At 45.7% G+C, this 15,807-nt stretch overlaps 1 pseudogene; it reads right to left on the bottom strand.

The window, feature by feature from the left end:
* Window positions 1–12,681: 12,681 nt before the first annotated feature.
* The window catches only part of LOC149369725 (uncharacterized), a 68,395-nt pseudogene continuing 65,269 nt past the window's right edge, over window positions 12,682–15,807 (bottom strand).

The raw sequence follows: 15,807 nt of genomic DNA, 5'->3' as shown, positions 1-15,807 counted from the left end.
CCATGTCCGCAAAAGAAGACGTTATTAATGAAAGGGCGTTTGGGAACGAATGCAGCATCACTCGGATGCGCGACTGTATTTTATGCGATAGCGTGGAAGCGTCTTTTAAGTGCAACCTGTGACCACGCCGTTACACCTGCCAACTGTCTTCTCGCTTTTTATTCCGCCACTTCGAGAAGAAAGGAGAGAGACGCCGGACTAAGAACGACTTACCGCACATGAAACTAAATAAGAATTACGTATCAGAAAATTGCAAAAGAAACGATCAGAAAATAATCACAATTTTAATACAATGCACAGTGAAATAGAATTGGAATGTAATCATTTCGGATAGATTAGGTACTGAAATAAAAATATCTGCCGCATTTCCGCAGCATCAATCCAATTGATTTCCGCTACTTTTCTGACTCTCGGTCTCGCCACCCGCCTTCTTTTCCTCTTGAATGTTTTCATGTCACCTCCATGATTTACATGCGGGGCTCTTGTCACAGGTGGTGCTTACCAATAATCGAAGTGCAGGAGAATCAGTCGTCAAAATAACAGCAATAACACATGGCGGCTGGTTTTCGCACCTTACATATGGGAATTGGAAGATGGTGATCAAGAAAAGAAAAGGACACAGGATGAAACTTTGCAGGCACGCGCAGGAAACCACAGCGCATGCCAGTGCTGAATGCACAACTATTAGAAACCACGATATGCACAAGATACTTTAGTGCGCTAAACAAGGGACTACTTTCTACATTTCATCGCTAGCCTGAGCGACTCAGCGGGACTCTATTGCTGGCGTGGAGGAAGGAAAACACATGAAAGGCCACAGCTGCAAGCCAGAAAATGTGCCGGAAGTCACGCGCTTCCCTAAGGATTAATGGGAGTCTTTGGCCGACAGCGCAGCCAAAAGTAACGTTGGGCGCAGCGACTTCTGCGGCAATGCCTGTTACGCATGCGCAAGCCCACAAAGACGGCAGCCAAGTATAGGGGCGCAGGGAGGAGCAGACTTCAAAAAATACGACGTAACCGCCTCTCCTGGGTTCTTTCTCTTCTTCATGACGCTTGGGAAGCACCTGCGGAAGCCGCATCGATATACGGCATCTTTGGAACTTGTAGCGTACGCGGATAACAAGTACTATACCGCTGCGGTTAGTGAAAACTTCAAGAAAATATTTAACCCTTCCAGGGTGAGTTTTCTGTAGAATCCTAGAATTTTGATTGGTATTCCTAGCCTCTTCATCAGGCTTCTAACTGAATAATGGGACCGTGGACACATATGAGAATGCCAAGGCGGAGTGGCTGTAGCAGGCAAGCACTCCGCACATAATATATAAGCGTGCACCTCGGTGCATAGATAAGTTCTTAGCGACAAAAATAATTTCATGTGCAAATGTGGCCCTTATGCTTGTGCAGCATGTGCCAGACCTGTGGTATCACCGTGTAAACTTCTAGGCATTTACCAACTGTTCTTTTCTGTCACCTCTGCGTGGCACATGTTGTGCATCATGTGGCAAGGCTTACCGGGTTAAATCAGCGCAAATTTTATTGCATGCAGTAAGTGCGCTACTGCATGTTGTAAATTGGTGCCTTGCTGTGCCGAACTGGTTAAACGTGCATGTGATGCGAAGGGTAACTGACTGGACTCCAAGACAACATAAGCGTAGCAGGGACAGCCGAAAGTTAGGTGAACGATGGGGTTAAGAAGTATGCTCAGATAACGTGGCCGCTGCTAGCGCAGGACAGGGTTTATTGGAGAGATATTGGAGAGGCCTTTCTCCAGTAGTGGGCGTAGTCAGGTTGATGACAATTATATGTCAAAGGGTTTCTCGTAGTAACAGCCACAAGTGACGAGATCGTCCACGCAAAATCAATGGTTTGGATATTTGCAGTATCTAGTAAAGAACATTTAACCTGTTTTAAGAGATAGCATACAGTTGCAGTCAACAGAAATGGGCTGTCAGTCATTCGAATGGCACTCGAATCACTGAGTCCTCTTGAATGTCCGACAAATATCAGCCGCTCAGCGGTGCTCGTACAAACATTAAGCAGCGCAAAGCGCCTCTGCCAAGATGTGAACGGTGACCTGGAGAAAGGGTGCTTGCACACAAGCAGCGAGACCTATCTGATCTGTTCTGACGTTCTTACTCCGCCTGTTCTTATAAACCCACTCAATAAACTATATAAGTAACGATATCTCTTCCTACGCCGGCGCTCCTTCTCTCGGCTCCTCCAAGGCGCCGGCGGTGGCGGCACCTAGGCAGGGGGAAGCTACCGGACGCTTCCAACCGTCGCCTTTTGGCGCCCAGTAGACCGCGCGCCCGAATGAATTTTGTGTTGCATTTTCTGCCTTAGCTGCGGTCGAAATGACACCATGAAATGGGACATTTAAAAATCAATGACTGAAATAACTGCCCAGACCAAAGTTGCACTGCTTTATAGAAACTTTTTCTCCTTCGATGGCTTCGACTTCGGAGCACACGTTGGAAGTGGCTTGCGCGTGCGAGTTCGCGGCACCAGAGTCAATATATTCAGCGCATTGTTTCCCAACGCTCGCGGTTTGGCGCGCAGTGGACCGAGCGCCCGAGTGAATTTCGTTGCATTTTCTGCCTCCGATTCCGCCGCATTGAGATCATGGCGTGGGAGATACAAAAATTAGTTACTCAAACAAGTGCCCCGCACACGTTGCACTGCTTTATCAGAACTTTTTGTATTGCGATTACTTTGATCGCGGTACACACGCTGTAAATGGCTTGCACGAGCGAGCTCGCGGCACTATAATGAATGTCCTCGGAGTGTTGTTTCTTTAGCAGCGTCTCTCGCCAAATCCTATTCAAAATTTAACTCCGCCAAGAGAGAGTGGAACGACATTCGAGTAGAGGCGCGGCCTACGCTTATATGAGCGGATGGCGGTTTAATGCTGCCATAATACATTCTCTCAAAGGCGCGTTCGCTCGTGCAACGGGCTGTGCTTTTGAGTGCCTGAGTGCTTACTAACCTCAACTTCAGTTTTTTTAGTGCAGGAAAGCTTGGCGATTATTTCGGAGTTGCTATACCTCGGAGACCGCGCTGGCTAATGCTGAAAGGACCCGACTGACGGTAGACACTAAATCTTTGTAAACACCTATGTTAATACGATGCTCTAGTTGCGCACTGTAACACGGTTGTGACCAGAAGAATTCTGGTTTAGGGTTAATTGTGAGGGTTGAGTAACAGCAACCAAAAAAAGGCATTTAAACGCTGCCTCATGAGCAGTTGCAGCGCCGCATGAGTCATGGGAATGCCGCTTGTTTAGGTTGTTATTTTCATGCTTCAGTATGTGGAATGATGGCTTGTAAGAGAACATCGCCTTCCCTCTTGTAATCTCCATGCATAACGCGCAGCAGCCTGGACTGCCGCAGGAGAAATCCCTTTCGGTCGAACTAGCATGTAAAAACAAACAAAAAACAGCTGCTGAAAGACCAAATCTAGAATTTACTCAGTTCTGTCGGAAGCAAACTCGTTGGTGTTTAGGAAGCTGCTTGAAGTGAAAATTATTTAAAAAAAAACAAGGTTGGTTTGGTTTATGGGTTTTAACGTCCCAAAGCGACTAAGGCTATGAGAGGAAAAAAATAAAATGGGGTAAGTCTCCCATATTTCTGGTGAAACATTGTCAATATCTCGACACCCAAAATTTTTAAAATCTCACCTGCTTTCAGCAACTACACCTTTCGCAGAGTTATGAGAAATATGTTCTTGCAAAGCTTTTCTTATGGTAACAAGAAAACATATGATTCAAAAGTAATATTTCACGTGTTGTTGCGTTCCGAGCCGTCCCATTCTTATCGTCCCAAAACAATTATTACTGCTGTATGTTTATGAAGCTAAGGATGACGAACACCACGTGACTGGGACCAAAATGTGGCTGTACTCTTATTCTGCTTGTTTAAGGGGGTTTAAAGTCCCCAAGCGGCTGACGCTATGGGCACGCCCTAGTGGAGGACATCAAGTCCTTTCGACCACCTCGAGTGTCTTTACGTGCACAGACAAACACAGCACATTTCGCCTTTATCGAAACTCGACCGCCACGGCAGCAATCGAACCCGCGTCCATCGGGTCAGCAGCCGAGCGCCATAACCACTGAGCCACTGCGGCGGCGGTGCAGCTTTCAATTCTTTCATGTCAAAATCATTCCGCGCGATGAAAGGTGCGTAAGCTGCCTACATCTCGAAGCCGCAGACGCCTTACAATTCTAACCAGTGCTCTGAGACATGAACTGTTGAGTGGCTGAGTGAATGAGCATCTGTCGCAATAATCCACGCGCGCAGTTCTCTCCTGTATTTGTGCTCGCAATTTCCTCAGTGATTTTGCAGCCTTTACCTGTGCGCGCGCTCACACACACACACACACACACACACACACACACACACACACACACACACACACACACACACACACACACACACACACACACACACACACACACACACACACACACACACACACACACACACACACACACACACACACACACACACACACACACACACACACACACACACACACACACACACACACACACACACACACACACACACACACACACACACACACACACACACACACACACACACACACACACACACACACACACACACACACACACACACACACACACACACACACACACACACACACACACACACACACACACACACACACACACACACACACACACACACACACACACACACACACACACACACACACACACACACACACACACACACACACACACACACACACACACACACACACACACACACACACACACACACACACACACACACACACACACACACACACACACACACACACACACACACACACACACACACACACACACACACACACACACACACACACACACACACACACACACACACACACACACACACACACACACACACACACACACACACACACACACACACACACACACACACACACACACACACACAGCCGCCGCGGTGGCTCAGTGGCTATGGTGCTCGGCTGCTGGCCAGAAAGACGCGGGTTCGATCCCGGCCGCGGCGGCTGAATTTCTTTGGAGGAGAAATTCGAGGCCCGTGTACTGTGCGATGTCAGTGCACGTTAAAGAACCCCAGGTGGTCGAAATTTCCGGAGCCCTCCACTACGGCGTCTCTCATAGCCTTAGTCGCTTTGGGACGCTAAATCCCATAAACCAAACACACACACACACACACACACACACACACACGAAAGATTTATTTTTGCGCACGTCGCCAATATACAGTAACATGCTTTATTCGTTTGAAATTTATGTGCGGGTGTAAAAAAAAAACTTACTGCGAGCGTAACGTCAATAGGCGCTCTATGCTTGTTCTGATAAGCATGCAGGCCCTGTAACATCTAGGTTCGTTAGTGTACTGCCTGTTTACAGTTCGGCACGAGGCGCAAGGAACCTCTCTTGCGGCATATTTTGGGCAGAATAAAAGATTTCAGTTTCTTCAATACACTGCAATATAACACAGAGAAACTGGGCGAAAGTACAGAAGCAACTTAGCATGGTAGCGAAACAAATATTATAATACAAGATAAAAATTAATAATACACTACCAAACGAAACGAGATGAATTTCCCAGCTTGGTACAGAGATAACCACTTGCAAAAAAATTGCCAGGAATTACAAGTCATTCAGCTCGTTACAAGGATATATTGTCGCCCAGAAAACACAACAAGAATGAAATCGCATTCAGAAGCAGTGGCCGCGAAATAAGCAAGAATAAGTTCAAAAATGCGCTGCGAATTATTTAGCAGCTGAGTGCAACAGACAGTATCATTGCTTTCCGCAAATAAAAAATAACCAAAACGCAATCGCGCATGTTGTCCAGAGTGTGCTCAATATGGCAGAAAAATGACTGAAAAAGAAAGGTTCGCGTACAGCTCACTCTAACTAAAACAACTTGCTGTTATTTTACGTTGCTAGTAGCAGCTATTCTTCCGACGGTTCGGCTGCCGAACTGCGCATGTTGTCCAGTGTGTGCTCAATATGGAAGAAAAATGACTGAAAAAGAAAGGTTCGCGTACAGCTCACTCTAACTAAAACAACTTGCTGCTATTTTACGTTGCTAGTAGCAGCTATTCTTCCGACGGTTCGGCTGCCGATCTTTATCCGGGTTGCATTTTCATCTGCACGCATGGTTTTTGTTCCTGAGAAGTAAGCGCTTCCTTGTTCGTAAAAGCATTCGCAGTGTTCGGCTAACAACCTTGTGACAATCGGGAAAGCAGTTAGCAGTCATTACTTTTTCCAAAGCAGAAGCTTCCAGTCGCAAAAGAGTGATGTGATGCAGATAAGTGGATCGCTGTTAGCTCGAAAAAGGCCATCTGCTGTTTCTAGAATTACACAACAGCTTTTGACAGTAAGGCGAGCCACGTAGTATCTGAATAAGATTTTAGCTGCGTAGCTTGCTAGCTATGTGGCATGTTATCGCTTCTATGCACGCTGAACAGGTGGAGACATCTTCTGCTCGTTCTTGACTGTCTAACCAGCTACGTATTGCAGTGATTCTTGTTCTGGCACGCTTAGCAATAAGATGTCGTCAGGAAGGGTGACTTCAGCTTCTCCAGTAGAGGTGGGGTCCTCATTGTCTTTACTTAAACCAACTGGACAAAATATTGAATCGGGAACATAACTACCATTATTGCTTGATTTCAGGAACTGCGCCATTGTTGCGGCTCTAATGGCGACTTCCAAACGAAGAGTTGGAACACTTCGGGAGCAACATTTTCTGCTCTTTTCGGAGAAACTGTATTCCAAACGCAGATCTGTTCCACAGATCGCGCCTCCCAATCGCAGGCAGGGAGCGGTTGCCGAGCCGAGATCGCTCCGTGGGAGCAGTCGGGACTGCTCCGCCGAAATCGGCGGAGTCGACCGGAAGTTTGCGTGGGCTCCAACGGCTCCGCGTTCCGTAGCAGACGATCAGCATCTCCCGCCGGTATGGAGTCAGAACAGTGAAAAGTGAATCGCGCACTGGCGCTCGCTCTGCTTGAGGACAGCGAGTAGGAGAGCAGTAGCAGGGCAGATTCTTCCTCTTCTAAAGATTCCAGCTCGGAAAGCGATTCGGAAATCTTCGCCTGCAAGGCCGCTTTCCAGCCCATATTTAGTATTCCCGAGAAACGTCCAAACTTGCCGGATTCGTTGAAGACGTGGTGCACAAGTATTCACCCGAAGAGGTATGTCATATACCGCATAAATAATTGTATGCGACCTTCTAAGAACAATAATGTGTAACTGTTTCGTGGTTCTGCAAAATTACTGTTCCGGAGGCAATTCAGATTGCCACTATCTGTGGTTTACTGGCTAATTGCCGGCTTTGCCACTTCCGCCTTCTGCCCATCACACACCCAGGGCGGTGTGCCAGCAAAGTCAAGTGAAGTGCACATTCTGTGCTTCATTTGGTGAGTTAATTGTTCCCGTTTGCTTTGTGAATGTTTTTTGCACGCTTCCAATGCACATTCAACAATGAGAGGAATTAAAGTAACGGGGATATTTCGTACATTCGTTCATACTGCACTAACGTTGAAATTCGCGATTGCTGGTTCACGGTTGCAAGTTGTTGCGCACGAATGACAGGGACAGATCGAAGGTGCCTTGTACTTTTGATTGTTTTTTTTTCATTAGTTCTTCTTACTGCGCAGGTATGCAGCAAACAAAACATCAATGAGGGAAGTCGCAACACTTTTTGACGTTACAAAAAGCTCTGTGCACCGAATGCTGACTACGGTGGCACACTACGTACTAAAGTTGGAACCAACTGTAGTAACTTTCCCCGCCGACCCCAACAAACTGTTGCAAGACTTTGAGAAGGTCAGTGATGCTAATATTTTCCAATGATGCTGTTGTTTTCTGCTTGCTTTATTTGGTTGCCGGTTTCTCCTCTGTACACACATATGTATATGTATATGTATATATATATATATATATATATATATATATATATATACATATACTTGCACTTTCAAAGTTGTCATCCTCGTCACTCTAAAACAAGTGTCCCATACTCTCAGGCACATCGATGTAAAAGAATCTTTTCACAAGATCAAGACTTCGTGACGAATTCCAATCGCATGCGAGAAGTCCTCACCAAGCAAAGATATGCCCCCGCCATTGTCGACGATGCAATTCAAAGGGCATCTAAACTCAACCGAGAGGAAATACTAGATGCACGTCGACACAGTGAAGAAGCAGATCACCGGGCAAACTTGATTCTCACCCTCACAAATAATCCCCCCAACGTAAACAAAATCCTTAGAAAACATTTCAACATTCTCGAACAAAGCGAGCGCCTCGCCAAAATTTTCACTACTCCCCCTCACGTAGTCCACAGACGATCGAAAATATTCTCGTACACTAAAAACACATAACCACTTGGGGTTGGCTTGCCGACCCTGCGCCAAAAGTAGATGCCAGGTCGGCAAACAGATGCAAACAACAAGCCGTGCAATAAGCACAGCCGCAGGCTTTAAATGGAAAATCAACGGCGACTTTAACTGTGACTCCTCCAACGTTATCTACCTCCTAGAATGCGGTGTGTGCAGCATGCAGTACATTGGGCAGACGGCTAACCCTCTACGAATTCGCTTTAATAACCACCGCGCGCATGCCCTATCTCTACCTAACCTACGCTTGTCAAAACACATTAATGACAAAAAACACCCATTTGAAGCATTTAAATTAACAGTCTTACAGGGTGGGTTCAACAACACCCGGGAACGGGAGCAACGCGAGTCGTACTTTATAAGTTTGGAACAATCGCCCAAGGCATTAATGAGAACCTGGGCGCTTTGTCTACAATACGCCCCTTGCAAATCCGTTACGGACCTTGGAGTGCCGGCTTCACAAGCCTTGGCCGTTCCTTTCCCCCATACGCTTACACCGATCTCTTTATCGCACACCGCGCTCTTACCTTCCCCCGTTCGACCATCTTGACGAGAGCGGCCAATCAAAGAACCTTAAGCACTCCCGCCATTCACAGTGGTTCTACGCGACAATTCTTCCCCAAAGTCGCCTCCGTTTCCGGCCTTTTCTTTTCCTTTTCTTTTTTTGTTGTTGCTTCTGTGGGTGTGCGCATGTGAGCGTATCTACACCCCACGTGTGTCTAGTTAAATTCCACTCTGCCCGCCTTGGCTCATCCTGCCAAAGGAGTTACACATGGCGGAAGTTCCCCCGCCCCCCTCTTTGCTTCTTTGTATTTTGTTTATTCGCTTAAGTGGACAACATTTGAGTGCATCAAAAATCTCTGCTGTGCTTCGGCCACTGTCTGTCTCCATACCCTTCACTGGGTACCCGCTGTGTTAGGACTCAGGTTCGCCGTCCATTCTCCCCTCCCGCTTTTTTCCCCCTCTTTTCTTCTCCTTTTTTTCGTCTTTTCTCTCCGCGACGACATATGTGGGTGGCGGGCGATGACATTGTCTCTTCCCCCTCCCTGTTCTGTTTGTGTTTTTTTGTTAATTTTTTTCTTTTTTTTCTGTTTCTTGAGCCATTCTTCCTCCTACAGCGTCTACTTGTTTTGGCTCATGTGTCGAACACCTTTACAGATGAAGACCCTTTAAGAAGAGAAGCAAGAACCATGTAACTTCAGTCTTGAAAAAGGACAGGCTCTGTCCGAAACGTCGACTCCCAATAAATGTTTGCTTAAATGAAGCATTTCTCAATTTCGCATATATATATATATATATATAGTCAAGCAACCCTTTTTGCATTTTTGTGTGCGTTTGGTTTCAGTCAAAACTATTGTTATTTACCTTCTTTTTGCGCAGGTTTCTGGAGTTCCCGGCGTAGTCGGCTGTCTGGATGGGGCGTACGTCAAAATTCAATGTCCTAGCAACAAAGTAGCATCAACCTACTGCAACAGGCACCACCACTTATCACTGACACTGCAGGCGGTGTGCGACGACAAGCGACGGTTTCTTGACACTTGCGTAGGTTGCTCGAGCAAGACACATGACTCGAAGGTTTTCAGAAAATCTTCGCTCTTCAGAAAGTTGCCGGCAGTATGTCAAGCGGGCAATTATCATGTTTTGGCGGACGTAGCATACCCGGTACGTCAGTACTTGCTGGCATCATTCCGGGATTATGGGGGACTTTCGAAGCAGCACAGAGATTTTAACGCCAAATTTTCAGCAACCAGGGTTCGAGTTGAAAACACTTTCGGAATTCTCAAAAAACGATTCCGGTAATTAATTTTTCTGGAGCTTCGCACTGTCAGCTGGCTGAACAAATTTATTACGGTATGCTGCATCCTCCACAACTTGTGCATTGACTCTGGAGACATACTGGCAGATGAGCCAGAAGACTTGCGCGCAGATGTTCAGTGGATGCGCGCAGCAGAGGATGCTGACAGCGAAGAGGAAGCTGCTGAAGAAACGGCCTTACGCAAGTTAGGAGAGCTTAAGCGCGAGAAAGTCTTCCAAGAAATGATGTGAGGCAGAAAGTGATGCGCTGCATATCGAGAACAAGGCTTAGCCCTCATGCCAAGAAAAAATGGACTTCTCTGTATAGAAGTGCAGTTATTGCAGTTTTTCTTTTTTTTTTGTGTGTGTAACAGCATTTTAGACGCCCATTAAAAATTTTTCATGCGTACATAGCTGTCTTTGATTTTTAATTTGATCAAATGTAGCACTTGACCTTTGTATCATGTATCGAAACACTGTATTTCTTTTTACAAAAACTTTATTTTCCTTCACTGCTTGTCTTCATCCTGAACTCCAAGCACACGTTTCAGCAATGCCATTTTTTCTTCATGGTGCCGCGCTCGCTCCTTGCGCGCTTCTTCTTTGAAGGCTTTTTGTCTCTTCCCGCTGTCACCTTTTTTCCGCTTCTCTCTCACTCCTTTTCTGCTCCTTTTTCTCCATTAAAGATTCCATTTGCTGGAAAAATGCCTTAATCTCTTGCATCCTGGCACTGTTTGCCCTTGGTGCAGCAGTTTTTTTTTTCTCTTTCTTCGGCAGTAGATGCGAACCGTCTGAACCTCCCTATCTGAACCGTCCCGATAGCCCTGCAAGCGAGCGGGAAAACTCCCCCCAAGAAACAGATATAAAAAAAAGGGATGTATCCCCACTTCTCGCCTGTCTTGCGTGCCATTTCTCTCTGTCACCGCTCGCAGTGACCGAGTGTCTTTGACGATGTGCTGCTGATCCCAAGGTCGTGAGCTCTATCCCAGCCTCGCATTCCGATGCAGGCGGAATGCAAAAACGCCTGTGTGCTGTGCGGTGTCAGCGCACGTTATTGAACCCCAGGTGGTGGAAATTAATCCGGACCCATGCACTACGCGTCCGTCATAGGCTATGTGTCGCTTCGGAATAGAATATTGCTCCTGCTTTTATATTTTTATCAGTTCAATCAGTACAGTTTTGTTAGGCCTAAGATACGCTGATTAGATTAGTCGGCAAAATTTGTGCGTATATTTTCATTTACCCGAAACGAACGAATCACCTTTGTACGAACACTGCACGGGGAAGAGCGTGGCTTAACCGCAAGAACCTAGAAAACAATGCAAGCTAGACAATAAAAAGCAATGAAATAAAGGAAAAGCGGCACCAGGATATACATGTTTTCAAACCTTTCCTAAAAGAGCCGGAATGGCTACGAAGTGCGGGCCCCACGGGTAGTTAGGAAACGCTTTGTAGCCTTTTCTTTTCATGCGAAATAATGTGTACTCACCGCGATTACTGTTTCTTTGGCTTTCCCCAGCCGCTTCTGTAAACAATTCAATACACGTATATTGCGAATGCAAAGGAAGAGAGTGCTTGCAAACTTAATTGCGTATATTGTTTTATTGATTAAAATAACGCGCCAAAGTTACTTTGACTGGCAAGCCCTTCTCTGTTGTCGCCCTCACTGCAGCTGCTTGCGGGAGCTGAAATGTACGAAGCGATTTTAATGAAGCATCATACGACTTCCTGATACAAATGGTGTAGTGGACTGAATGACGACGTGTGAACTAAACGTGAAAACATGTAATGTGCACCGGTGTTATCATGAAATCAAAGTCGTGCAGTTACAGCTCTGCTCAGGAAGACTGAAAATGGTGAACCGCGACTGTTTTGTACAATAAAGGAGTCAAAGAACTCTTACCGTGCGTGTCCGCGCTCGGATGTGCGAACATGGCTGACAGCACAGCATAAACTTCAGGCGTCACCTCTATCTCAAAAGGCAGCTGGAGTAATCCCCTCTTGCCGCTACGCTTGAAAAGCAGACGACGCGCACGCCAAAAGCGCGGGTAAGAGCAAGGAATGACGGGTACTTCCTCAATTTCAGGTCGCGCGCTCTCCGCCGGATTCAGGCGCTAGCGCGCAGACCGCTCCGGGCCTGCGATTGGAATTCGCCATAAGTGCAGAGCGAAGTTAAAACGGTCTCAGAACTGGTTTTTTTTACCTCAACATAGAAAAAAGATTTTTTTCTAGCGTGTCTTGATCAGAACGGCTTGAAAGACCACAAATAACACTTTAGTGTTCAGGTAGTGGTGCTGAAGTTCTAGTGCAAACGTCATTTGTGTTTGACCATGGTCAGTGACCAGTGAATCTCATCAATTCTAGTGCAACTGCAGCTGATAGGATGATGCCAGTCTGGACTGCCTTCCAGGTGTGTTTCTTTGGATCACCTATGAGGATAGGCTATGAGGGCACAATTTAGTCCGGTAGGAACACAAGTATTTCATCATACTTCTGCTCATCATATTTGATAATGGCGAGTTTCACTGTTCTAGATGTCGTTACTTTAAACCACTTAAAGACCGCTTCAATAAGCCCAGCTGTTGTGAGTGCATCCCTTGGAAAGTCACCCCGATCCACTAGAAAGCGCAAGGCAGCGGCAGTGTCGTGGTTAAATGCCAATCTCACCTTCATTTTTTCGAAATGGCCTGGATCCAAACAAGCTGGCGGAAGGTGCGGGGTAATGTTAAGCTGTACTTTTGAGTCGAGCTCCACCTGTTACTTTACGCGCTTAACGTTCACTTCAATGGATGGCACTTCGTCCTTTTGGACAATGTTTTCGGGCGACAACAAGGGCTGCCCACAAGTCAGTTGATTCCGCCAATTCTTAAGCAACGTGTCTGCCATGAAATAGAAACCCTGTTTCGGATCACAGGGGTGTTTACAAGACAATCTACATCTAGAATATTTGCGAACAAAAATCTCAAACTGCTTCCGCAGGCCTTGGTTCCCCCTCCAATGTCACTAACACATCGACAATTATGCCAATTTGCTCATAAACGCGTAAGATCTCAAAAATAAAACTTTTTACATTCACACTGCAAAAGGTATTTCCGGAAAAGTGGTACGCTACTCTTTGCTTCCACCGGGTTGTCACGACCCCTAGCATAAAAACAAGGGCATGCCTGGCCATCGTGTCCGGTGGAAGCCACCCATCACTCAATGGAACAGTGGGTTTTCTGATCACGGTACCTGTCATTTGGTGAAAAACAAGGCCAGGCATGATCTGTATATCATCGATCATCAGGAATGCGTGGCGCTCATGACTATGCATTCGGTCCACCTTAAAGAAATTAGGAGACACAGGGGAAATTAGTTTCGTTCTTCGTGATTGAAAACCCTAAAAAAATAAGCCATGCGGAGGTGTTTGTGAGAAAAGCGCATAAATTTTAGCGCGCACGGCCGCGCAACTGACGATTGATCTCAATACACACTTCCTGCCACTGAAGTCGCCCTCCTGAGATTTCAAATTTGACTTTCCACATACCAACCTACTCCTGTTTGAAAAAAATCACCATTTACATTCTGCTTCCACTGTCTATCACCAGAAGCACTTGAAAAAAACTAGTCACTCTTGATGCGTGAACATGCATTGGCAGGAAGTGCACGGAGGATGTCATGAAGTATTCTGAGCGAGAGCTTGAACCCCTCAAGATGCCCCTGAAGGGTCCTCTCTGTCGGCAGCGGTTCCCCTATTTCTCTGACAACGTTATGCCCGTTTTGGCGGGCTAGTTGGTTAAGCATCTTAAATAAACGGCGCGAACGAAGACGAGCACAACAGACAAGAAAACGGACAACACAGCGCTGTGTCGTCCGTTTTTTTTTGTCTTTTGTGCTCGTCTTCGTTCGCGCTGTTTATTCAAGACAACGGTATAGTCTCTCGACCTGCTGGAAAGCCGTGTTTTTAGACCCTTTAAAATAGTTTCCTCTGTCCACCGTATTCCTCTCATGCTCTTTTGTTCCATAGACCTCAGCTGGTCAAAAGCAAGGAACCGCTTCAATCGCTTCTTCACTGCAACTTTCTCTTTCAAAATTTTGTTTTTTTCTCGTCGTGAGAGCAACATCTGCCGTTTTGTGCTTTCTCGCCATGCTTTCAGGTCTCTGGTTTCCGTCTGAAGAGCGATGATGGTTTGTCCATAAAAGAGACAGCTAGATATATTTGCATGCCTGAAATAGTTATTAATGAAACGGGTATCTTAGCTTTATTAAACAATCTTAAAATAACTAATAGTTCGGATCACCTCGGCTTCAACAATAAGTTGCTGAAGAACACATCCCAAAGCATTAGCGCTGTGTTGTCCTGTTTGTTTTCGCAATAATTATCACACGGATTAATACCTAATGACTGGTGGATAGCCAAAGTAATACCTATATTTAAATCAGGTGAGCGTTCATCTCCATTAAACTATCGACCCATCTCGTTAACCAGCACTGTTTGCAAACTACTTTAACATATCATTCACAGCCAAGTCATCAGCTATCTCGAAGATCATAATATTATTTTCGATTATCAGCACGGTTTTCGCAAGGGATTTTCTTGTGATACTCAATTAGCTGGCTTTATTAATGACTTACAATTATCACTTGACGCGGGCTTTCAGGTCGACGCAGTGTTCCTGGATTACTCAAAAGCTTTCGATCGGGTTCCTCATCAAAGACTTCTACTGAAACTAGCACAGCTTAATATACACCCTAACGTGCTCGCTTGGATTAAGGATTTTCTATCATCTATAACTCAGTTTAGCTCCGTTAATAATTCTAACTCTTCCTCTGCTAATGTGACATCTGGGGTACCACAAGGAAGCGTACTAGGGCCTTTGCTTTTTATATTCTATATTAATGATTTACCTGCGTGTGTAACATCTAGAGTTCGGCTTTTTGCTGATGACTGCGTAATTGACCGTAACATTACTAGAGACAGTGACCGCCAATCCCTGCAATCTGACCTGAACGCAGTATGCTCTTGGTGCTCATCATGGTTAATGACATTAAACGTTTCTAAAACTAAACTAATATCTTTCACTCGCCGTACAGCTCGCATTCCAATTCTAAATGACAATACTGTGGAACTAACATCAACATACAAGTACCTTGGGGTGCACCTTCAGTTTGACCTAACATGGCATCACCCTATCGACCTCACCCTAGCATCTGCTAACCGCTCACTTGGTTTTCTTAAACGTGACCTCAGATACGCCCCTATACACGTTAAAAAACTTGCTTATATAACTCTAATACGCCCTAAAATCGAATATGCTGCGGCCATTTGGGACCCTATTCAAGCCTACGTTATCACTAACGTTTAATCCTTGCAAAACCATGCTGTTCGTTTTATATTTTCAGACTACTCACCCTTCACAAGCGTTTCAGCATTAAAAAAACGTGCCGAACAGAAAGATTTGTCATATCGCCGTAAACTTGCTCGCTTAACCCTTTTCTATAAGCTTTATCACCACCCATCCCTTTGCAGCGATTTGTTTCAGTCACCTGATGCTCTCTTTGCACGCCGTGATCATTCTTTCAAAGTTAAACGCGTAAACTGTC

The sequence above is a fragment of the Amblyomma mixtum genome, chromosome 1 (genome assembly GCF_055824585.1).
Source record: "Amblyomma mixtum isolate Tamu chromosome 1, ASM5582458v1, whole genome shotgun sequence".
Classification (NCBI taxonomy): Eukaryota; Metazoa; Arthropoda; class Arachnida; order Ixodida; family Ixodidae; genus Amblyomma; species Amblyomma mixtum.
This window is presented reverse-complemented; position numbering and strand designations above follow the sequence as displayed.